The sequence below is a fragment of the Condylostylus longicornis genome, unplaced genomic scaffold (genome assembly GCF_029603195.1).
Source record: "Condylostylus longicornis isolate FDR11 unplaced genomic scaffold, ASM2960319v2 ptg000135l, whole genome shotgun sequence".
Taxonomy (NCBI): domain Eukaryota; kingdom Metazoa; phylum Arthropoda; class Insecta; order Diptera; family Dolichopodidae; genus Condylostylus; species Condylostylus longicornis.
In genome coordinates, this window is record NW_026578103.1 from 12,904,848 (window position 1) to 12,921,274 (window position 16,427).

At 23.7% G+C, this 16,427-nt stretch overlaps 1 protein-coding gene across 3 annotated transcripts in view; it reads right to left on the bottom strand.

Annotated features, from left to right (window-relative positions):
• LOC129615081 (protein phosphatase 1 regulatory subunit 14B) overlaps positions 1–16,427 on the bottom strand; it is a 125,130-nt gene that overhangs the window by 19,694 nt on the left and 89,009 nt on the right. For all 3 annotated transcript variants that reach the window (XM_055530145.1, XM_055530147.1, XM_055530146.1), the window contains one exon: positions 9,849–9,882. The gene's annotated coding sequence lies outside the window, so the exon portion shown is untranslated. The remainder of the gene's footprint in view (positions 1–9,848; positions 9,883–16,427) is intronic.

A 16,427-nucleotide genomic window follows, 5' to 3' on the forward strand; every position in this document is an offset into this window, starting at 1 on the left:
AGTTTCAACATAGTTATGGAATTATATTAACATGCAGTTTTACTTATACAGATTGAGTAAGAAATAAATTACAGGAATGGAAAATACTCGTACAGCTTTCTTAGTTTTGTACTTAATTCGAGGTTCATTTGTATTCTTAAAATTAGATTTATTTGATTGCACATTTTACTACTGTAAGAATATTATTATAGTTATATATTTTAATATGGTGAATTAACTTCGTTATATGATGATATTTTCAATAATAATTTTTAAAACCTCTCATATAGAATTAAAATATCTCAACTTTTTAAATATATTTTCGTTAAATAAAATATAAAATTCCAAGAACATAAACACAAAATTTGTGACATTTTTAGCACACAATTTAACCTACATGCGATATATTAAGCTTTAATTCAAAACCAAATATATATATGTACTAGTTCTATATTCAGTCAAACAAAATATCTTCAATAAATTTCATTTCTTTCTTTTTACTCAATTTATTCTTCATTACCTTTTAAATATAAATCAGTAGCTATTTGTATCGGCCTCTTTAAAAGATCATCAAATTTATATAAGACTTATAAGACTACATAAAATAACTTATTATTATTTAAATTGTTTAAAAAATACACATTAATGATTGTGGGCATTTAATTCGATGATGACATTTTTATTTGAGAAAAAACTCAATAAATTATTAAGTTAAAAGCTTGTCAATTATCATTCAACTTTAATGAGAATATGGTAAGAAAAAATCTATTTGTATATTTATAGAAGATAAATTTGATAGGGGCTATTTAGTGGAATAATTTATTTATAATGTAGTGACTCATTTTTTATTTATATAAATATAAATATAGTATAATATCGGGTATGTGTTTGAGGATGTTTTTATTTGTGATCAACTCAAAATTTGGATAAAGAATTTACTATTAAATTATAAATAAAAATTACTTTTTCGAAATTTGGAGTATCCTGGTAAATTTAATTACTAATATTTTCCAAATTTTATGTTATTTAGGTCTGAATTTTTTAAATGGAAAATAATGTTCTAATAATGAAATTGTTTCGTTATTACTGCATAATATTGCATAGTTATAGGGGTAAGTGTAAAGTAGTAAATTTTAAAAGGTGTACAACAAAAAATTTAATTTGTCACCATCCACATATGTACAATAAGTTGTGAAAACTTACAACTTCACGACTTTGAACACCTATAGCTCGAAGATGAGGAAATATTAGAAAAAACTATAATCTATAAAACTTCAACCTTCTATTATAAGAAGATTTTGCACTCTTCTTCTGCAAAAGGATAGACAAACACAAAGAGCGAAACTAAAAAGCACCGTTTTTATAATGTGCTAAAAACAATTTGACTTATAAGACTGTCCAACATTTTTGTATAAACAGAAATAATTACTAAAATTTTTAAAATAATTTTATTAGATCGACAGCGAAACTAAGCCACTGGTGATTTTGTCAATTAATTTTTAATCTCTACAAAATGTTAGATCATAATCAAGTTCAGTAATATTTTATTACAAATTTTTTTTTGCAAATTTAATTGATGCATTAAAATTAAAAACTTAACAAATTTTATAATCTCTATCTAAATTTTATCTCAAGTATGTTCCAAGCTATCAATCACTTAAAGATAAGAGAATGATGAAAACAATCAACATTTGCACATACGCATACAAAAAGCAAAAACAAAATAAACCAGCAAATTATGTAAAAACATTTACTTTTGACAGGAAATTGTAACGGTTTCCTGTAGTGCTTTTTTTTTTGTATGCCAGTACACATAATAATTAAATCAGATTATTTAAGAAAATGATTGATCTAATGGGTTACAGAGAACAAATTTGAGTCCATTAAAATATAGGCAAAAAGTTCAAATATTTTTCTCTACTTTTTTTATATGATGATATTTCCATACCAACAAGTCTCTGATTTTAATATTAAATTTTTTTTCTACGAGTATTTTAAATTTGTTGTTTCACTTATAACTCGTTGTTAGCAGTCATGTAAATTGAATCTATAGCAAAAAAGCTAGCATCTGCTATGTGGAAATTTATTTACCTACAATTTTTTTCTGATTAAGTGCTTTGAGCGCAATATTTAAATATTTTTTGGGTAAGTAGAGAGATTAAAAATTTGTGCGAAAAAGTCAATTAATTGTGAATGCTTTGCGCAATTATTTTTCTTAAAATTGCTTTCAATGGTTCATGAACACAAATAAAGTTTTTTGATAATTTTTCTTAGTTTTGTACGTAGTCGTTTTTATTTCTACACAAAATTCATCACAAAAATGCGATGGACGTTAAAAGTGAAAAAATAGATCAATTAGAAATAAGATGAATTGTCTAAAAAATAGAAACATTGCGGCCAAAAATTGATTTTTCTTTATTAATTGACAAAATTTTTTGCTTCTGAAATGGAAATTCATAATTGGAGCAATTATTGTATTCGCTTCTAAAAACAAACTTTGGGCTTCTACGAATATGCTAAATCTAACTTCAATTGAAAGTGAGTGCAAATTTGCGTTGAATTGCGTTGGCAACATGTTGCTAACAATTCTTATTAAATTTATAATTGACAGATTTAAATCTTACATAATTTAAAAAAAAATAGAATGGAACCCTACAGTTTTCTTCTGTAATTTATTTTCAATTCCCACATACATTAATCACATTAAAATGATTTTCGCGTTGAGTCTACAACTAATTTGTATACAAACTTTAAATATGAATGTGTGTACATAATTTTGTTTGCTTAAACTAAATATTAAATAAAAATAAAAGCTCAAAAAGTAAATGGCAATTTATTTTTCTCTTATTTCATAAAATACTTTTAGAAAAAGTAATCATCCGTCAAAAATCTTAAGTCAGTTTCTATTTAGATCTTTTTGTTTATTTAGATGGTTTTTTTATTCCTAGCTCTGTTGTCTTCTTCGTAGTTATTTTTTTGTATTTTCTATCGCAAGTTTGCTTTTAGTTTTTTTTTTATTAAATTTGCATAATTTATTTACTCATATTGTTTTTTTTTTAAGAAAAAATATCTGTTTCATAAACGTCATTGATTTCAAGTGAAATCAATAATAGTTTTTCTTAGTGGAAATTTAAAATTCTGGGTTCTCGTTTATTTTATAAAGAAATTTTGTTATTTAGAACTGTTTGTTTCTTCATTTCAATTCCAATACCCCTAAATATGGAGTTCCTTTGTTCTATTATTTGGTTAACCATTTATGTTCGAAAAGTGTTCGATTAATTTTTTTTATTGTGTATAAATGATTTGTTTATTAGATTTTCTATTTTGCTGTTTTTTTTTGTTGTTTTTTTTTGGTAATTTGGGGCATGACGTGTCAAGGTTTATTATTTTTCTTTTAATGATAGAATAGTTGTACAGTTTTGATATTATACATACATACATTGATACGTACATAAATATTTAATATATAGGAAATAACAAAATAAGTTCGTTAAACTTTAATTGAATTTATAGGTTGACTGGGTTTTTGCTTTTTTTGTGTATAATTACATTCACAATGTATGTATGTATAAGAGAATGATGTGCATATCATTCATCGTTAAATTTATATGTAGATAATTTGGAACATCATGAAGCACTTCAATATTTAAAGCAACTAATTATTAAATTTAAAATGATCGTCTATGTATGTAGACGTCATGTAGTGCTATACATATGTATATGTATGTATGTATAAAAAATACAAATTTTAAAGTACAACTATTGTATTACTACTGTTGAAACATTTAGTTTAAAATTATGTAAAAATTTTCGAATTTGCTGTGCTTAATAAGTACACTAACAGAAGTGGTGGTAAATTCAAATTGGTATTTTGCTTGCATGCAGTTCGTATGATGGTGTTTTTCTTTAAAATTTTGTCAATTGATTATTTAATAGCTCTCCATGTTTGGGGTTATTAAAAATTTAATATATTTTTAAAATGTGTTGGATAACAAAAAGAACTAAAAAAAAAGAATCGCTCATTTTTATAAAAAAAAATTAAAAAGTATTTAGAATTCAAAAATGTATTCAAGTTCATAAAAAATTCATTAATCAATAATTGGAACTTATTTTCTTCGGCTACGAAAAATTTGATTAAATTTTCAGAAATTTTTTGAAATTTTAACAAGTTCGTGTGTGGTGGGATTATTTCAGTGAAAATTGGAGAAAAAGAGAATAAAAAGAGAAGAATGACAAGTCAAGTGAGATGAATCTGGCTTTTAAACAGATTTGAGGCACTAACAAACCCTTTATTTCGTTAAAAAAATTTGTTTTCCAGTTCGATCCACTCTCAAGTTCTTGCTTTTTGAAATTTGTAAAATTTGTATAAATCCAGAAAGCTATCTTCTAATTAATTACCTAATCTCTTACAAATTTCTATAAATCCAGAAAGCTATCGGTAAATGTCATGCCATAAAAAAATATAATTATTTACTTTGACTCACACAATTAACTCACGAATTCAAGCATCATGTTAACGGCTCCTTAAATTTTTTTTTGTCTCATTCTAAATGTATGCAATCTTTTGAAACATTCAGACAAAAATGAAAGTAATTTAAGTAATGTAAGAGACTGTTTTTAACAGGAGCATTTTCACTTGTTGAAGAGAAAACTACCACTTTACCAACCATTGGTTTGATCCATCTTTATTTAAATATTTTTTTGCGAGTGTAAAGGAAACAATAGATTTCTTTAATTAAATCTTTCAAAATTGCGTTAAGAAACGTTCGCGTACCATTAAAATAGGGTAGAAAACAATCTAAAATTATCATTTTCTTTCTTGCTACCACAAATTTAATTTCTTTTTAATACTTTTGCAAAAAATTTGAAAAAATGTTCTCATGTTTTTCCTAGAAACCAAAAATGATCAAAAACTTTAAAAGTTTACTTAATTGATTCTCATTTTAAATAAATAAAAAAAAAAATTAAAATATTCTTTTACCATATTAAAAACTTTACAAATCAATATAGTTAACCTAAAAATTATCAATTTTAAATATAATTTTTGTATTTAATCAGAAAGAACAAAAATAAAAATTAGGTTAACCATTTTTAAAACTTTTGATAAATTATAAAACAAAGGGATCAAAAAGAGTCAATCATAAATAATTTTTGTTTTAATTTTTTTCCCCTCATTTTGAATACCATATTAAGTATTAAGGTTTTAATAAAAAAAATAATATAAAATAAACGGCTATATAAGGAATGGTAATTCTCGTAGCATACTTGCCAATTCAACCATTACTGATTTATGATGAAAATGGGTTTAAGTTCTTTTCGAGTTGTTAGAATAAAGTATTTAGAAGACAAAAGAACCAATCAGCCAAAAAATTTTTGAAAAATTTTTTTAATTGGAATTTATGGTAAATTTGGTTAAATTATTGATAATTTTTATAATTCAAATTTATTGTTTTAATATAGAAACAAATGTACAAATCAGTTTTTCAGCAGTATTTCAATACAAAAAAAAAACAGAATTCATAAAAAATATTAGTTACTTAATGTGTAAAGAAAAGGTTTCAATTTTCAATTGTAAAAAATTTTATTAAAACTTGGAAAAGTTTTGAAATCCTATGTCATTGATTTTTTAAAAAATTCTTACATTCTAATATATTTTATAGATTTGGATTTAAAATAATAGTGCAACTCAATGAATAACATCTACACCAAATTAAATTTCACAATTCATATTGTTGAATAAAGAATCGTACAGCAGGTTTGGCGAATATCCCCGATAGCCCGAATTTTATATTTTCGAGAGCTACGACTAAAACTGTATTAAAAAGTTAACTTATCCAAAACTTCAGATTACAAATTATATCCGTATTAAGAGTAATACAAAATGCTTCCTATGAACCCTAATATCAGTTGCCAATATAGTCCCATTAGTGCAGTTTTTGATGAGCCATATCATCAAAAAATTTATTATAGTGTTGCGTTTACTCTTTTTAAATTTATTTTCAGTAATTAAGAAGACATTTTGAAATGGAAACATAATGATTTTTTACAATTTTTTTAACAAAACAAAAAATACTGAACAAAGAACTCGAGCGTATTTGGCAAGAACGACAAAAAATTCTTCAAAGAGCCAGCATGTGGCTCACGAGTTTGGTCACCATTATCGCAAATTAATCATCAATTCACATTTTGTAGTATTGTAAGTTTATTTAAGATACTCGTAATTTGAATTTTTCAATTTCACTATAATTTTGAAAATTGAATCAATTCCATTTCGATTAATTGATTTGAAACTTTATTTCAAATATAGTTCACCTAATATAGAAGAAAAACTTTAAAACCCTCTCCTGCAAAATTTTATTTCTTATGCTCATAATGTTTTAGTAACAGGATGTCAATACACGTTCTATTGGGTTGAACCTAGTGGAAGTCCAATTAATTTCTTTTAAATAAAATATTTTTAAATTTTTAAATGATCCATTACCCACATAAAATTATTTTTTATTATAATTCTTATACACATATACATATAGTGACCATAATTTCTATCCATCATGTTTGCAATAACAATTCTGGGTAGTAAACATTCATTATACATATAATATGCATATTTGTGTTTATATTTACATAAGTACTACGTACTTATACTTATCTCTTAAAGATTTTTAAAGTGGGAAGTGAAAATTCTCAAAAGAAAAACAAAAATAATCTTTTCATATATGACCTTTACACAATTAAAAATTTAAATTTAATATTATGTATAACTGCATTAACACTGGCATATAAGCAACATGTTTTTATATAAATTTTAAGAATACAATACCCCGGAAACTTTATAACTGTATAGGACAATAATTTCAGTTTGCATAACATTTAAAGAAAAAAAAACATATGCATATTTAGATAAAGTTATTCTCAAAGTCAAAGAGCAACAAAAAAAAGAAAATTTCTTAATTCTTGTAAAAAAAAACAAAAACAAAAAAATCATTATGCCATACTTTATATATGATAATTTTATTTTGCTTTTTTGCATATGCTACAGTACTCTTGCATTTGCATACATTTGATGTTCTCTGTTCTTATACATTTTAAATAATACTTGGTATCTTCGTATTTTAATACAGGGTTTGTCTTATCCAAGTATCCAATTATTATGAAGACTCTTATGACTAAGTATAACTTCATTTCTATTAATCAAGAAAAGAATGTTGAAATCAAGCCGTATCAAACCGTATGATATTTTTCAGGTTGTCAAAAGTTGCAAATGTTAAAGAAACTTGATGGATAAGTTGAAAATTTGCATAACACAAGAAAGAAACTATTAAATATTTTTTGAGGCATTGAACATAAAGCATTGATATTAGAAACATTTGTAGTACTTCCTTTATCCCAATAATATTTGAATTCTGGCAGGTAGAAGGGTGATTGAAATTAAAATTCAGTTAAAAGAGTTGTCAGCCGTGCTACAATTAGAGAAAATTATAATATTGCGTCACATAAATAAATTAACGTTTTTTTAAAAATTAAAAGTTAAAAATTCCATAAATTAATTTTGAAGTTGTATTTAATCATTCGCCTTTTCCACAAACACCCGAAATTATACTTAAAGTTTCAAAAAGTTTCGAAAACAGTTGAGACACTGAGTTTAACTGTTTGTAGCTCGAAATCTATTGAGCAATAAACATTTTCTTCATACAACAGTTTTACTTACTTATGAGGGCGTATATATAATGCAGACACGCTGTAAGTATTTATAAATATTGAATATAATAAGATTTTTGCAACATGAATTTTAAATCAGTCCTACTATATGTACAAGATAGATGAAGACGATGTAGTTTAAAAAATCATGAATTTTATGAAAACAAAATTTTGTATAAATAGCATGATAGAAGATGAGACAATGTTACAACTTGAATTGCTTAATAAGTGTTCAACACAATATTTTTATAAAAAATGTTTGTAATGAAAATATATAGACGAAATAAAATTATGTAAGTATGTATACATATATAAAAGCGGTAAATATGGGGAGTATACAATTGTATTTGTGTAGAAAATATTAAAGATTATTTTGCTATAAAAAATAAGAAAAATATTTGTATTAAATTTAATTTTATTGTAGATGCTATGCGTAGGTCCACTGAAAAGTTATGGAACAAATCTACGCGTACAAATTGATTTATCTTTGTCGATGCTATATAATATATACTCTGTTTATGTATTGGAAGTTCATCCGATAATTCAACATATCACCACTTAATTTTATTTAGTTTTGACTGGTTTTGATTTTATAAAAGTGTCAAATTTTTGTAAAAATTTAATTACTTATGTTTAACTTTTTGTTATATCTAGGTGTACTTTTTACAAATTTTCAATTTATATATAAATATTTCTGAATTACAAAATATTTCAGTGATAATTAATGATATTAAAGATGATAAAAATGCTGTTGTTAGATCAAATATGTTAATTATTATTAATAAACTAAAAAATGTTTTAATCAAAAGTTGAGAATTTTATATTTAAAAATTAGGAATTCTCACCTATTTATTTGAACTTATTTTATTTGAATTTGCTTAATTATTACGAAATTTCTATACGTGCGTGGTGATAGAAACTTCAATTATGCCAATAAAAAACTCCAGTACATTTAAAATTTATCTCCCCAGGTATATAGTTCTCAATTTTATTAAAAAATTATGACTGATAAGAACTTATATTGCCTCATAGCTATAAAGGGCGTTAACTTTTGAGAAATAGAAGACATTATTAATAAATATTTTATTTTACTAAACCAAAATTTTTTTACTTCATTATCTCACCTCTAATTTGCTAGTTCCATTCCTCAAAAATTATATAACAATTATTTCTTATTTTCTTTTTCTCAGAACCTATTAACTTTACTAAATTTCTTATTGCTAGAACTTGATGTAAATTTTTTTATTTAATAGCAAAATACCGTTTATTTTTTACATTTTATTTTCTTACAAAACTTTTTTTAGTCGATCTATACAGGTCGACTTAAATCTGCTTGTTTTGCTTTGCAGTTGATTAACATATCGTATTCAGATTTTATATATAATGTGCTATTATTGCAATCACCTAATAGCGTATATGAAGCTCAAATACGAGTATATCTGTTAAAAATAATTTAAATAACTTATTTTTGATTTCGCAAAAATTGTTATAATTATTTTTATTGTTAAATGTATACCAACAAAATATCATAATTAATTTCTATATTTAATTTGCCACAATATAACCATATTTATACTAATACACCATTAAAGTGTCTACTCGCATTACAAATTAATAAAGACGTTTATTAATTATTCAGTTTTAATATTTTACAATTAATAATTGAAATTAATTTTTGTCGTGATTGAAATATTAAATTATTTCAATGAGTAATTTTAAAATTGGTGGATAATTAGCCTAAATTAATAACTATGAATATTATTATTTTTTTAATTTGAATTTGCTGTGAATCAATTTATGTAACAATTGTGTAAAAATATTTTAAAACCGATAAAAATTGCATTTGTTTTTGACTAGAATGTTTAATTATAAAAGTTTTTTTCTATTAAATAAATATTTTATATTTTTAAATAATTTTTGCTTTAATTTAATATTGTATATCTACTTTTATGAAATTTAAATTTAATTTATAAAAATAATGATCGCCTTTCATGTAGAGAGTAGGTAACTTTGTGAATATGAAACTTTCCGTATTGAAATTCTCTTAAGTAGGATAGTAAAAATTAACCTACAAATTTGAATATTAAAGTTAATGTGACTTTTATGTCCTATATAAAAATAAATATGCGTATAATTGTTAATAAATTAAATAATACAATAATAAAACTTACAAAATTATAATTTGTTGCAGTTGAGATCTTAAACCTGAAATTAGAAAATAAAAATAATTATTTAAAATCTCAAAATTTTTCAAAAACTTCATGGAATAGAAACTTAATACTCATACTATGTATACGTGTAATTAGTAAAACTTAACTTTATTCAGTATAGCCGAAACTATTTTGAGTAAATATTTTGTGCTGTAAGTTGCACTCTTATTTTATAATTTATAAATGCTTTGAAAACTGTTTTCTGAAAAACAGCCCCAGAATTTAAAAACAAAAAATATTTTACTCAATTTCCAAATACTTAAACAGAACACAGTTGATTTTTTTTTCATTTAAAAATTCTTAAAATAATTTACCCTTCCTTATTTTCTTAAGTTTTTTATAATCTCGTTGACTATACAATTTATGTTAAAAACAATAATTTTTAAAACAACATCGACTCTTCATTGCTGTTGTGTATATTCTATGTGATTTTTCTATACCATTCAAGCATTTGGTTTTCTTTAACAAAAGATTATGTTGCAATTTATTATTATATAGTTTTTTCTAATTTTATTTTTTTCATTTTTTATTTGAATTTTGTTTAAATTGCAAAAAACTAAAAAAAACTTACAGTTAATAGTTATACTAAGGTTGTGATTAGAGCATCATCATTTTACCACAAAAATCAGAGAGAAAAAAAATTTTTTCCAAGATTTTAGTTTATTCAGCATTATCACGACAATAATTATCAACCATATTATGATCTTTGTCGTCATCATATCATAATATCATATACATAAACATACACACATCATGTGTTTTTGCATACATGAAAATTGTGTTTTACTATTATTATGTTCGAGTTCGTTAAGAATGAAGTATGAAATCAACAGTAAGGTAAAAACATTACCACTACTACTGTTTATGCAGCATGCCATCAATATATTAACGACAAAGAAATGAATGTATGTGCGACACTAACATAAATTAAGAGAAAAAATTATAGAGATTAAAATTTTTTTTTGTTTTCGAGAGCATGAGGAGCGGATTTTTTTTTTCAATAGAATTTTTCTTTCTTATTGTACGGATGAACATGAAATTGCTATAGAAAAATATCTAAAACAATGTCCGTATACTACTTTGTTATAGCTCAATTATTATACTCGATAGAAAATTTTTCATTCGTTAAACATTGTATTTTCAGGTTGTTAATAAAGGTGCTCATATATCAGTAAAATTTAAAAGGTTTGATAAATTGTTCAACTGCTGTTTACTTTGATATAGTTCACGATGATTTTTTTTTTTGTTTAGTAATTATGTATGCCTTAAGCTACTCTGGAAGAAAAGATATTTTTTTTTAAATTTTTGTTGCTGTTGTTGTGTTTTTGGTTAATTGTTATTAGGTTATAAAATTTCATGCAAATATTTCAAATACATATGTATATTTTAAACAATGAGATCAAAATGAAGTTATACAAGCTTGTCTAATGGGACTTCTTCTTTTGTTAATTGTTGTATTGTTGTTGTTATCATGGTTTTTGTTTTTGTTTTAAGTAATTATAACATTTTTGTTTTTTCCCGATATACATAACTTTTTTCAAAATTTTAATTCTATTGTGAATACCGTAAATTTTAAATATAATTTCGTTTATATTTATGTGGGATAAAATTGTTTTGATTAATTTTTCTTTTTTTGTTTTTTCTTATTATTTAAAGATAAATTATTAATGATTCTGTTGATGATGGCATAATTATTTTTGATTAAACATGCAATTTTAATTATAATGTGGATTGTGTACAATTTATAATATGAAGTACATAGAGTGAAGTTAAAGAAAATTTTTTTTTAAATAGGGGAGAATAGATAAAATTATTCCATTAATTTTATGTTGAAGATTAATTGAATTCTATACACATACATATACATATATAATTGTTTTCTTGTGAAGAATTTTATAAATATAGTCATATATTCAAACCATTATTTATAATTTCTACAGGTTGTTTATATTTTCTACAGGTGCTTTATAAAAACCTATAAATAATATGCTTAGTAAAAACTGAAAATATCGGGCAATCCTTATATTAATTCAAAGCAGGGCATGTGCAATCCTTACAATAATGTCGGAAGGATCAAAAATTATAGGAATTCAGATGTATATCGGAACCCATTTCATATGAAAAATTTTCTATTATGTCTTAAAATAGAAAGAGTTTAAAAGAAAATTTTAATGCAAAATAGATTTTAGTGCCTGTCAAATTATCAAAATTTTTTTTATTGGAAATTATTTATTATATAGGAATACCGAATTCAATGGTGCGTTATGAAAAAATTTTATTGGGCCACATAAAATCAGCCGAATCCGACAAATCTCTATTATGTGTGCTGTTTTGCATATAATTAACGGAATAATTAATAAGATTTATTTATAATGGTTGTCACGATTAATATTTACATAGTTTTCTTGACTTCTAGTACGGTTTCATATTTACAACTATTTCTTCTGCCTCAAAAATTTCTATAATTGTTAAGAAGTCAAGTAATTTACTAAAATTAAAATTAGAATTCAAAGTAGTAATTGTATCAGATGTAAATTATCCTGATTTCCAATAGCTGAGTTCTTTATAATTATACTTCCAAGTAAATTTTCTGGATATGACCAAAGAAAACTAAATTACAAAGCTAACTTTTCTTGTATTAATATTGTAATATTTCATACTCGTATTTTTGTACAACATACGAGCACATTATATTAAAAACTTGTTTTCAAGTCTCGTATACTTACATTGTGTTTTATGGTATCAAATTATTGTCAAGTAACACCTTTTTACCGGAGACTTAATTTATCATAAAATTAAAAGAAAATAAAAGATGAAAGATGCGTTTACATTATCACTTTTTTTATTTTATTTTTTTTTTTTTTATTTAATAAAAATAGTTGATTTAATTTCAAATCTTTTATGTTTATTTCAAGTTTGTTTTGAATGAAAATTGTATAATATGTTTATGTGAATGTAAACACTATACAGAATTTATGATAAATGACACATAATCATAGGAAAAGAATCATAGATCTTTTATTTTATGAATGCAATATACTTAGATTAAATGAAATAAAAAATAGAATTATGGGTTATGGGAAAAATTTCTATCATATTTTTATGAAAAATCTTTGAAATTGATTTATTATATTGTCTGAAAAACTGAACTAATAATATAAAAGTTTGGAATTAAATCATTTTTAATATTTTTATATGTTATGGAAGTATTTAAGAGGCTATGGTTTGTAACAACAATGTTGTATGATTAATTGATTCAAGCTATTTAATTGAGTTTAATAATTAAATAAATTATTTATTATAATTTTAATAAAATTATTGCTATTTCACTAACTTTTAATTGATAAGATCCAAATGAAAATTAAAGCAAATGCAGAATAGAATTGTTTAGTTAAAAATAAGAAGTTGCCCACTTTCTCAGTTCTAATTTCAAGAAGTGACATATTTGAATTTCACATAGCTCAACTTAAATTTTGTCAAAATTTGATTAATGTGGTGAAATTAATTTTTTAGTTAGATGAACAAATACTTATTTCAAAAATTAAATTCAAAATTGAAACTTGATTTTAAGCAGTGTTTTTTTTAAATTCACACAATTTTGAAATTTTTACAATTTTATCTATGTTTTTCAAAATTTTAATCAATTTCTTTTATTTAGAATCAGATATTATGGGTAAAAAGATAAAAATATTGTTTATTCGAGCTAAATTCAATGTTCAAATTTAATTTTTCCGAATTTTACCCTAAGAAAATATTTCAAATATCAGAGATGTAGCTTTTATTTTTTTTGTATGTTATATAGTAAATTCCTTATGAGAACAAAAATATCTAGTCTATGAGACTAATGGTGTCAATATTTTTTGCAAATTGATTGAATAGTATGATTGAATTCAATTAATTTCTATTGATCGAAAATTATTAAAGTCAAATTGTTAAAATTACATTAATGTAGATATTTATATAATGCTTATCAACTGTACATAATCCAATAAAACTATACTAGAAGTTTTATTTCAAAACAATTCCTCAGAAACCATACCAATTAATTTTTATTTAAGTACATATTTATTTCAAAAATTATTTTGATAATAATGATAGAATCACTAAAGAGTTTTTCAATTACTAGGATTTTTTTTGTGGCAACAATGTTGTACGGAATTTATAAAAATTTTAGTAAATTTGGGGTAAATTTATAATGAAGAAACATACAATTATACAAAACAAAATAGCTCCATTGTATGAAATATACGAAACAAAACCAATTTTAGAGCACAAATTGGTCGCATGGGCAAATTTAAAAGAGAGGGGCGGGATTTTGTCTAAAAAGTAGTTTTACTTTAGCTTTAATAGTTTTGAAGTTGTTACTCAGTCTTTTTATTAAACCCTATGAATATGACCTGATGTCCATCTCCTCTTTTCACCACCATGCACCGAAATAATTTGTTTCTTAAAAAAAGTCTAATCTCTCACCCCTCAAATAATATCAACTTCGAACCATCCTGTCTAATTGTGTCATTGCTTTATTATTAATATGTAGAATCAATAAATATTAATTGTCATTATTATTAATTGTATTTAACTTTCTAATTATTCAAAAGTTCTCGTAGCACAAATGTAATTCTTTGCTTTATTTAAATATACAATATGACCTTATAATGATCTCCTTAGCATGTAACCCTATGCCAGCTTTATTTTTAATCAAAAAAGTTATCTTTTAATACGAAAAAAAAATTTTTTTTTTTTTGGAAGATAAAAATAAGATATAAAAATTTAGTTCCTGTCACGCATTCCACGTTTCCTCTTTTCTAATCTAATTCAATTGAAAAATTATATTGGTAATTATTATAATCGACAAAAATTCAATTAAAAAAGTATTATCAAGCCAATTAGAATGGCTGACAAATTAATAAAATTTGATACAAGTGTTTGTAACAATATAGATATACATATAATAGCAGATGCAATAGATTTATTTCAAGTGTTGCGCTAATTTTAACAAAGAAATACGATAAAAAATTTATCATTAGCAAGACAGTAATTTTTATAGTTTTTAATTTATTTTTAAAAATATGTGAGTCAGCAAATGCTAGTATACTACAAAAAAAGCGTTTTCATTGTATAATGGAGATCATTCCCTTTGCTTTCTTGGAACCTATTGAACTTTTGACTCCAAGCTTGAAAAAAATTTCAAAGTTTTAAAAAATTTCTTACGAAATTACTTAGCTACAAAAAACTGAAAAAATGAAGGTAAAAATTTTATTTTGTTTAAAAATCAAATGCTTGGTATTCCGAAGGTACATAAAATACAGAATCAAACAGCATTTCTATTTTAATTCCTTTACTAAGCCTTTCTGAAACTGTTTGTTTGAAATTCCTATCTTTTTCAGCACCGAAGTTGTAATCAAAAAAATCTGGACAAGTAAAAATTTCGTGAAAATTTGTTAAAATTCCTGAAACTCGGAAACCCTTGAGATTTAGCACCCAGTCCTGAACAAAAGTGCAGTTAGTAATTTTAAGTACAGTTTTAGTGAACTGAAATAATAAATTGTAAACTGTATAATAAATTTGACATAGTTTGCTTGCTTTAAAATCGTATATTCCAAATTGAATCCGGCCACCTATATCAAAATCATAAAGTCTTTTTGGAAATTTTTTCAATGCCTTAGAATTATTAACAACAATCCTTTAATATAACGAGTTAAATGTAAAATAATATTGCCAAAAAAATAAAATAAATGGAAGTGAATAAAGCCACAGGTCATTAGTTTTCTGGTTATTTTTTTAAAGTACACCATAGATCAAAAGTACAATACCTTACATAATTAGGGTCGTATTTTTAATCAAATGAAAAACAATTAATATTTCGTCATTATTGCATTAAAAAATTTATTGAAATTTCAAATATAATTGAATTTGAATTGCAAAAAAAAAATTTATCGTAATACAAAATTAATTATTTGTAATAGTCTGTCGTCTACATACATAAATACACAGTCTAAAAAAGTAAAAGTTACATAATTAAAAAAAAGAAAACAATTCCAGTAAAAATAACTAATCAAATTTCTAAAGTTTTTAATTTGTTAACACGCCTAAGGGCAGATAACATTTTTGTAATTACAATTATTTTTTATGTTTTTGTTTTTTCTGTACCCATATACATTTATACATATGGACACAAATATGTATGTATATTCTCGTCCATACTATAATATTTCATTTATGTATGTGAGAGTGTAGAAAATTTATCGTTTATTCGATTATGCTTTGAAAAATAAATAAAATTCGATTAGATAATAGATTGTTGGACGATGGCAGATGTAAACACAATCAGTTTAAAACAACAATTGCAAACATTAACATTAATTCAATTAGAATTTAATATAGAATAAGGAAAGTCAAATATATATTAGCTTAAATTTTATATTTATTTACACTATCAATTTTTCCTCCATCGCATTTTACACAATTTGCCTTCATATTGCATATTTTTAGGGGAGCGAAGTACATTATATAATATTATGAAATTATATGGTTAATTAG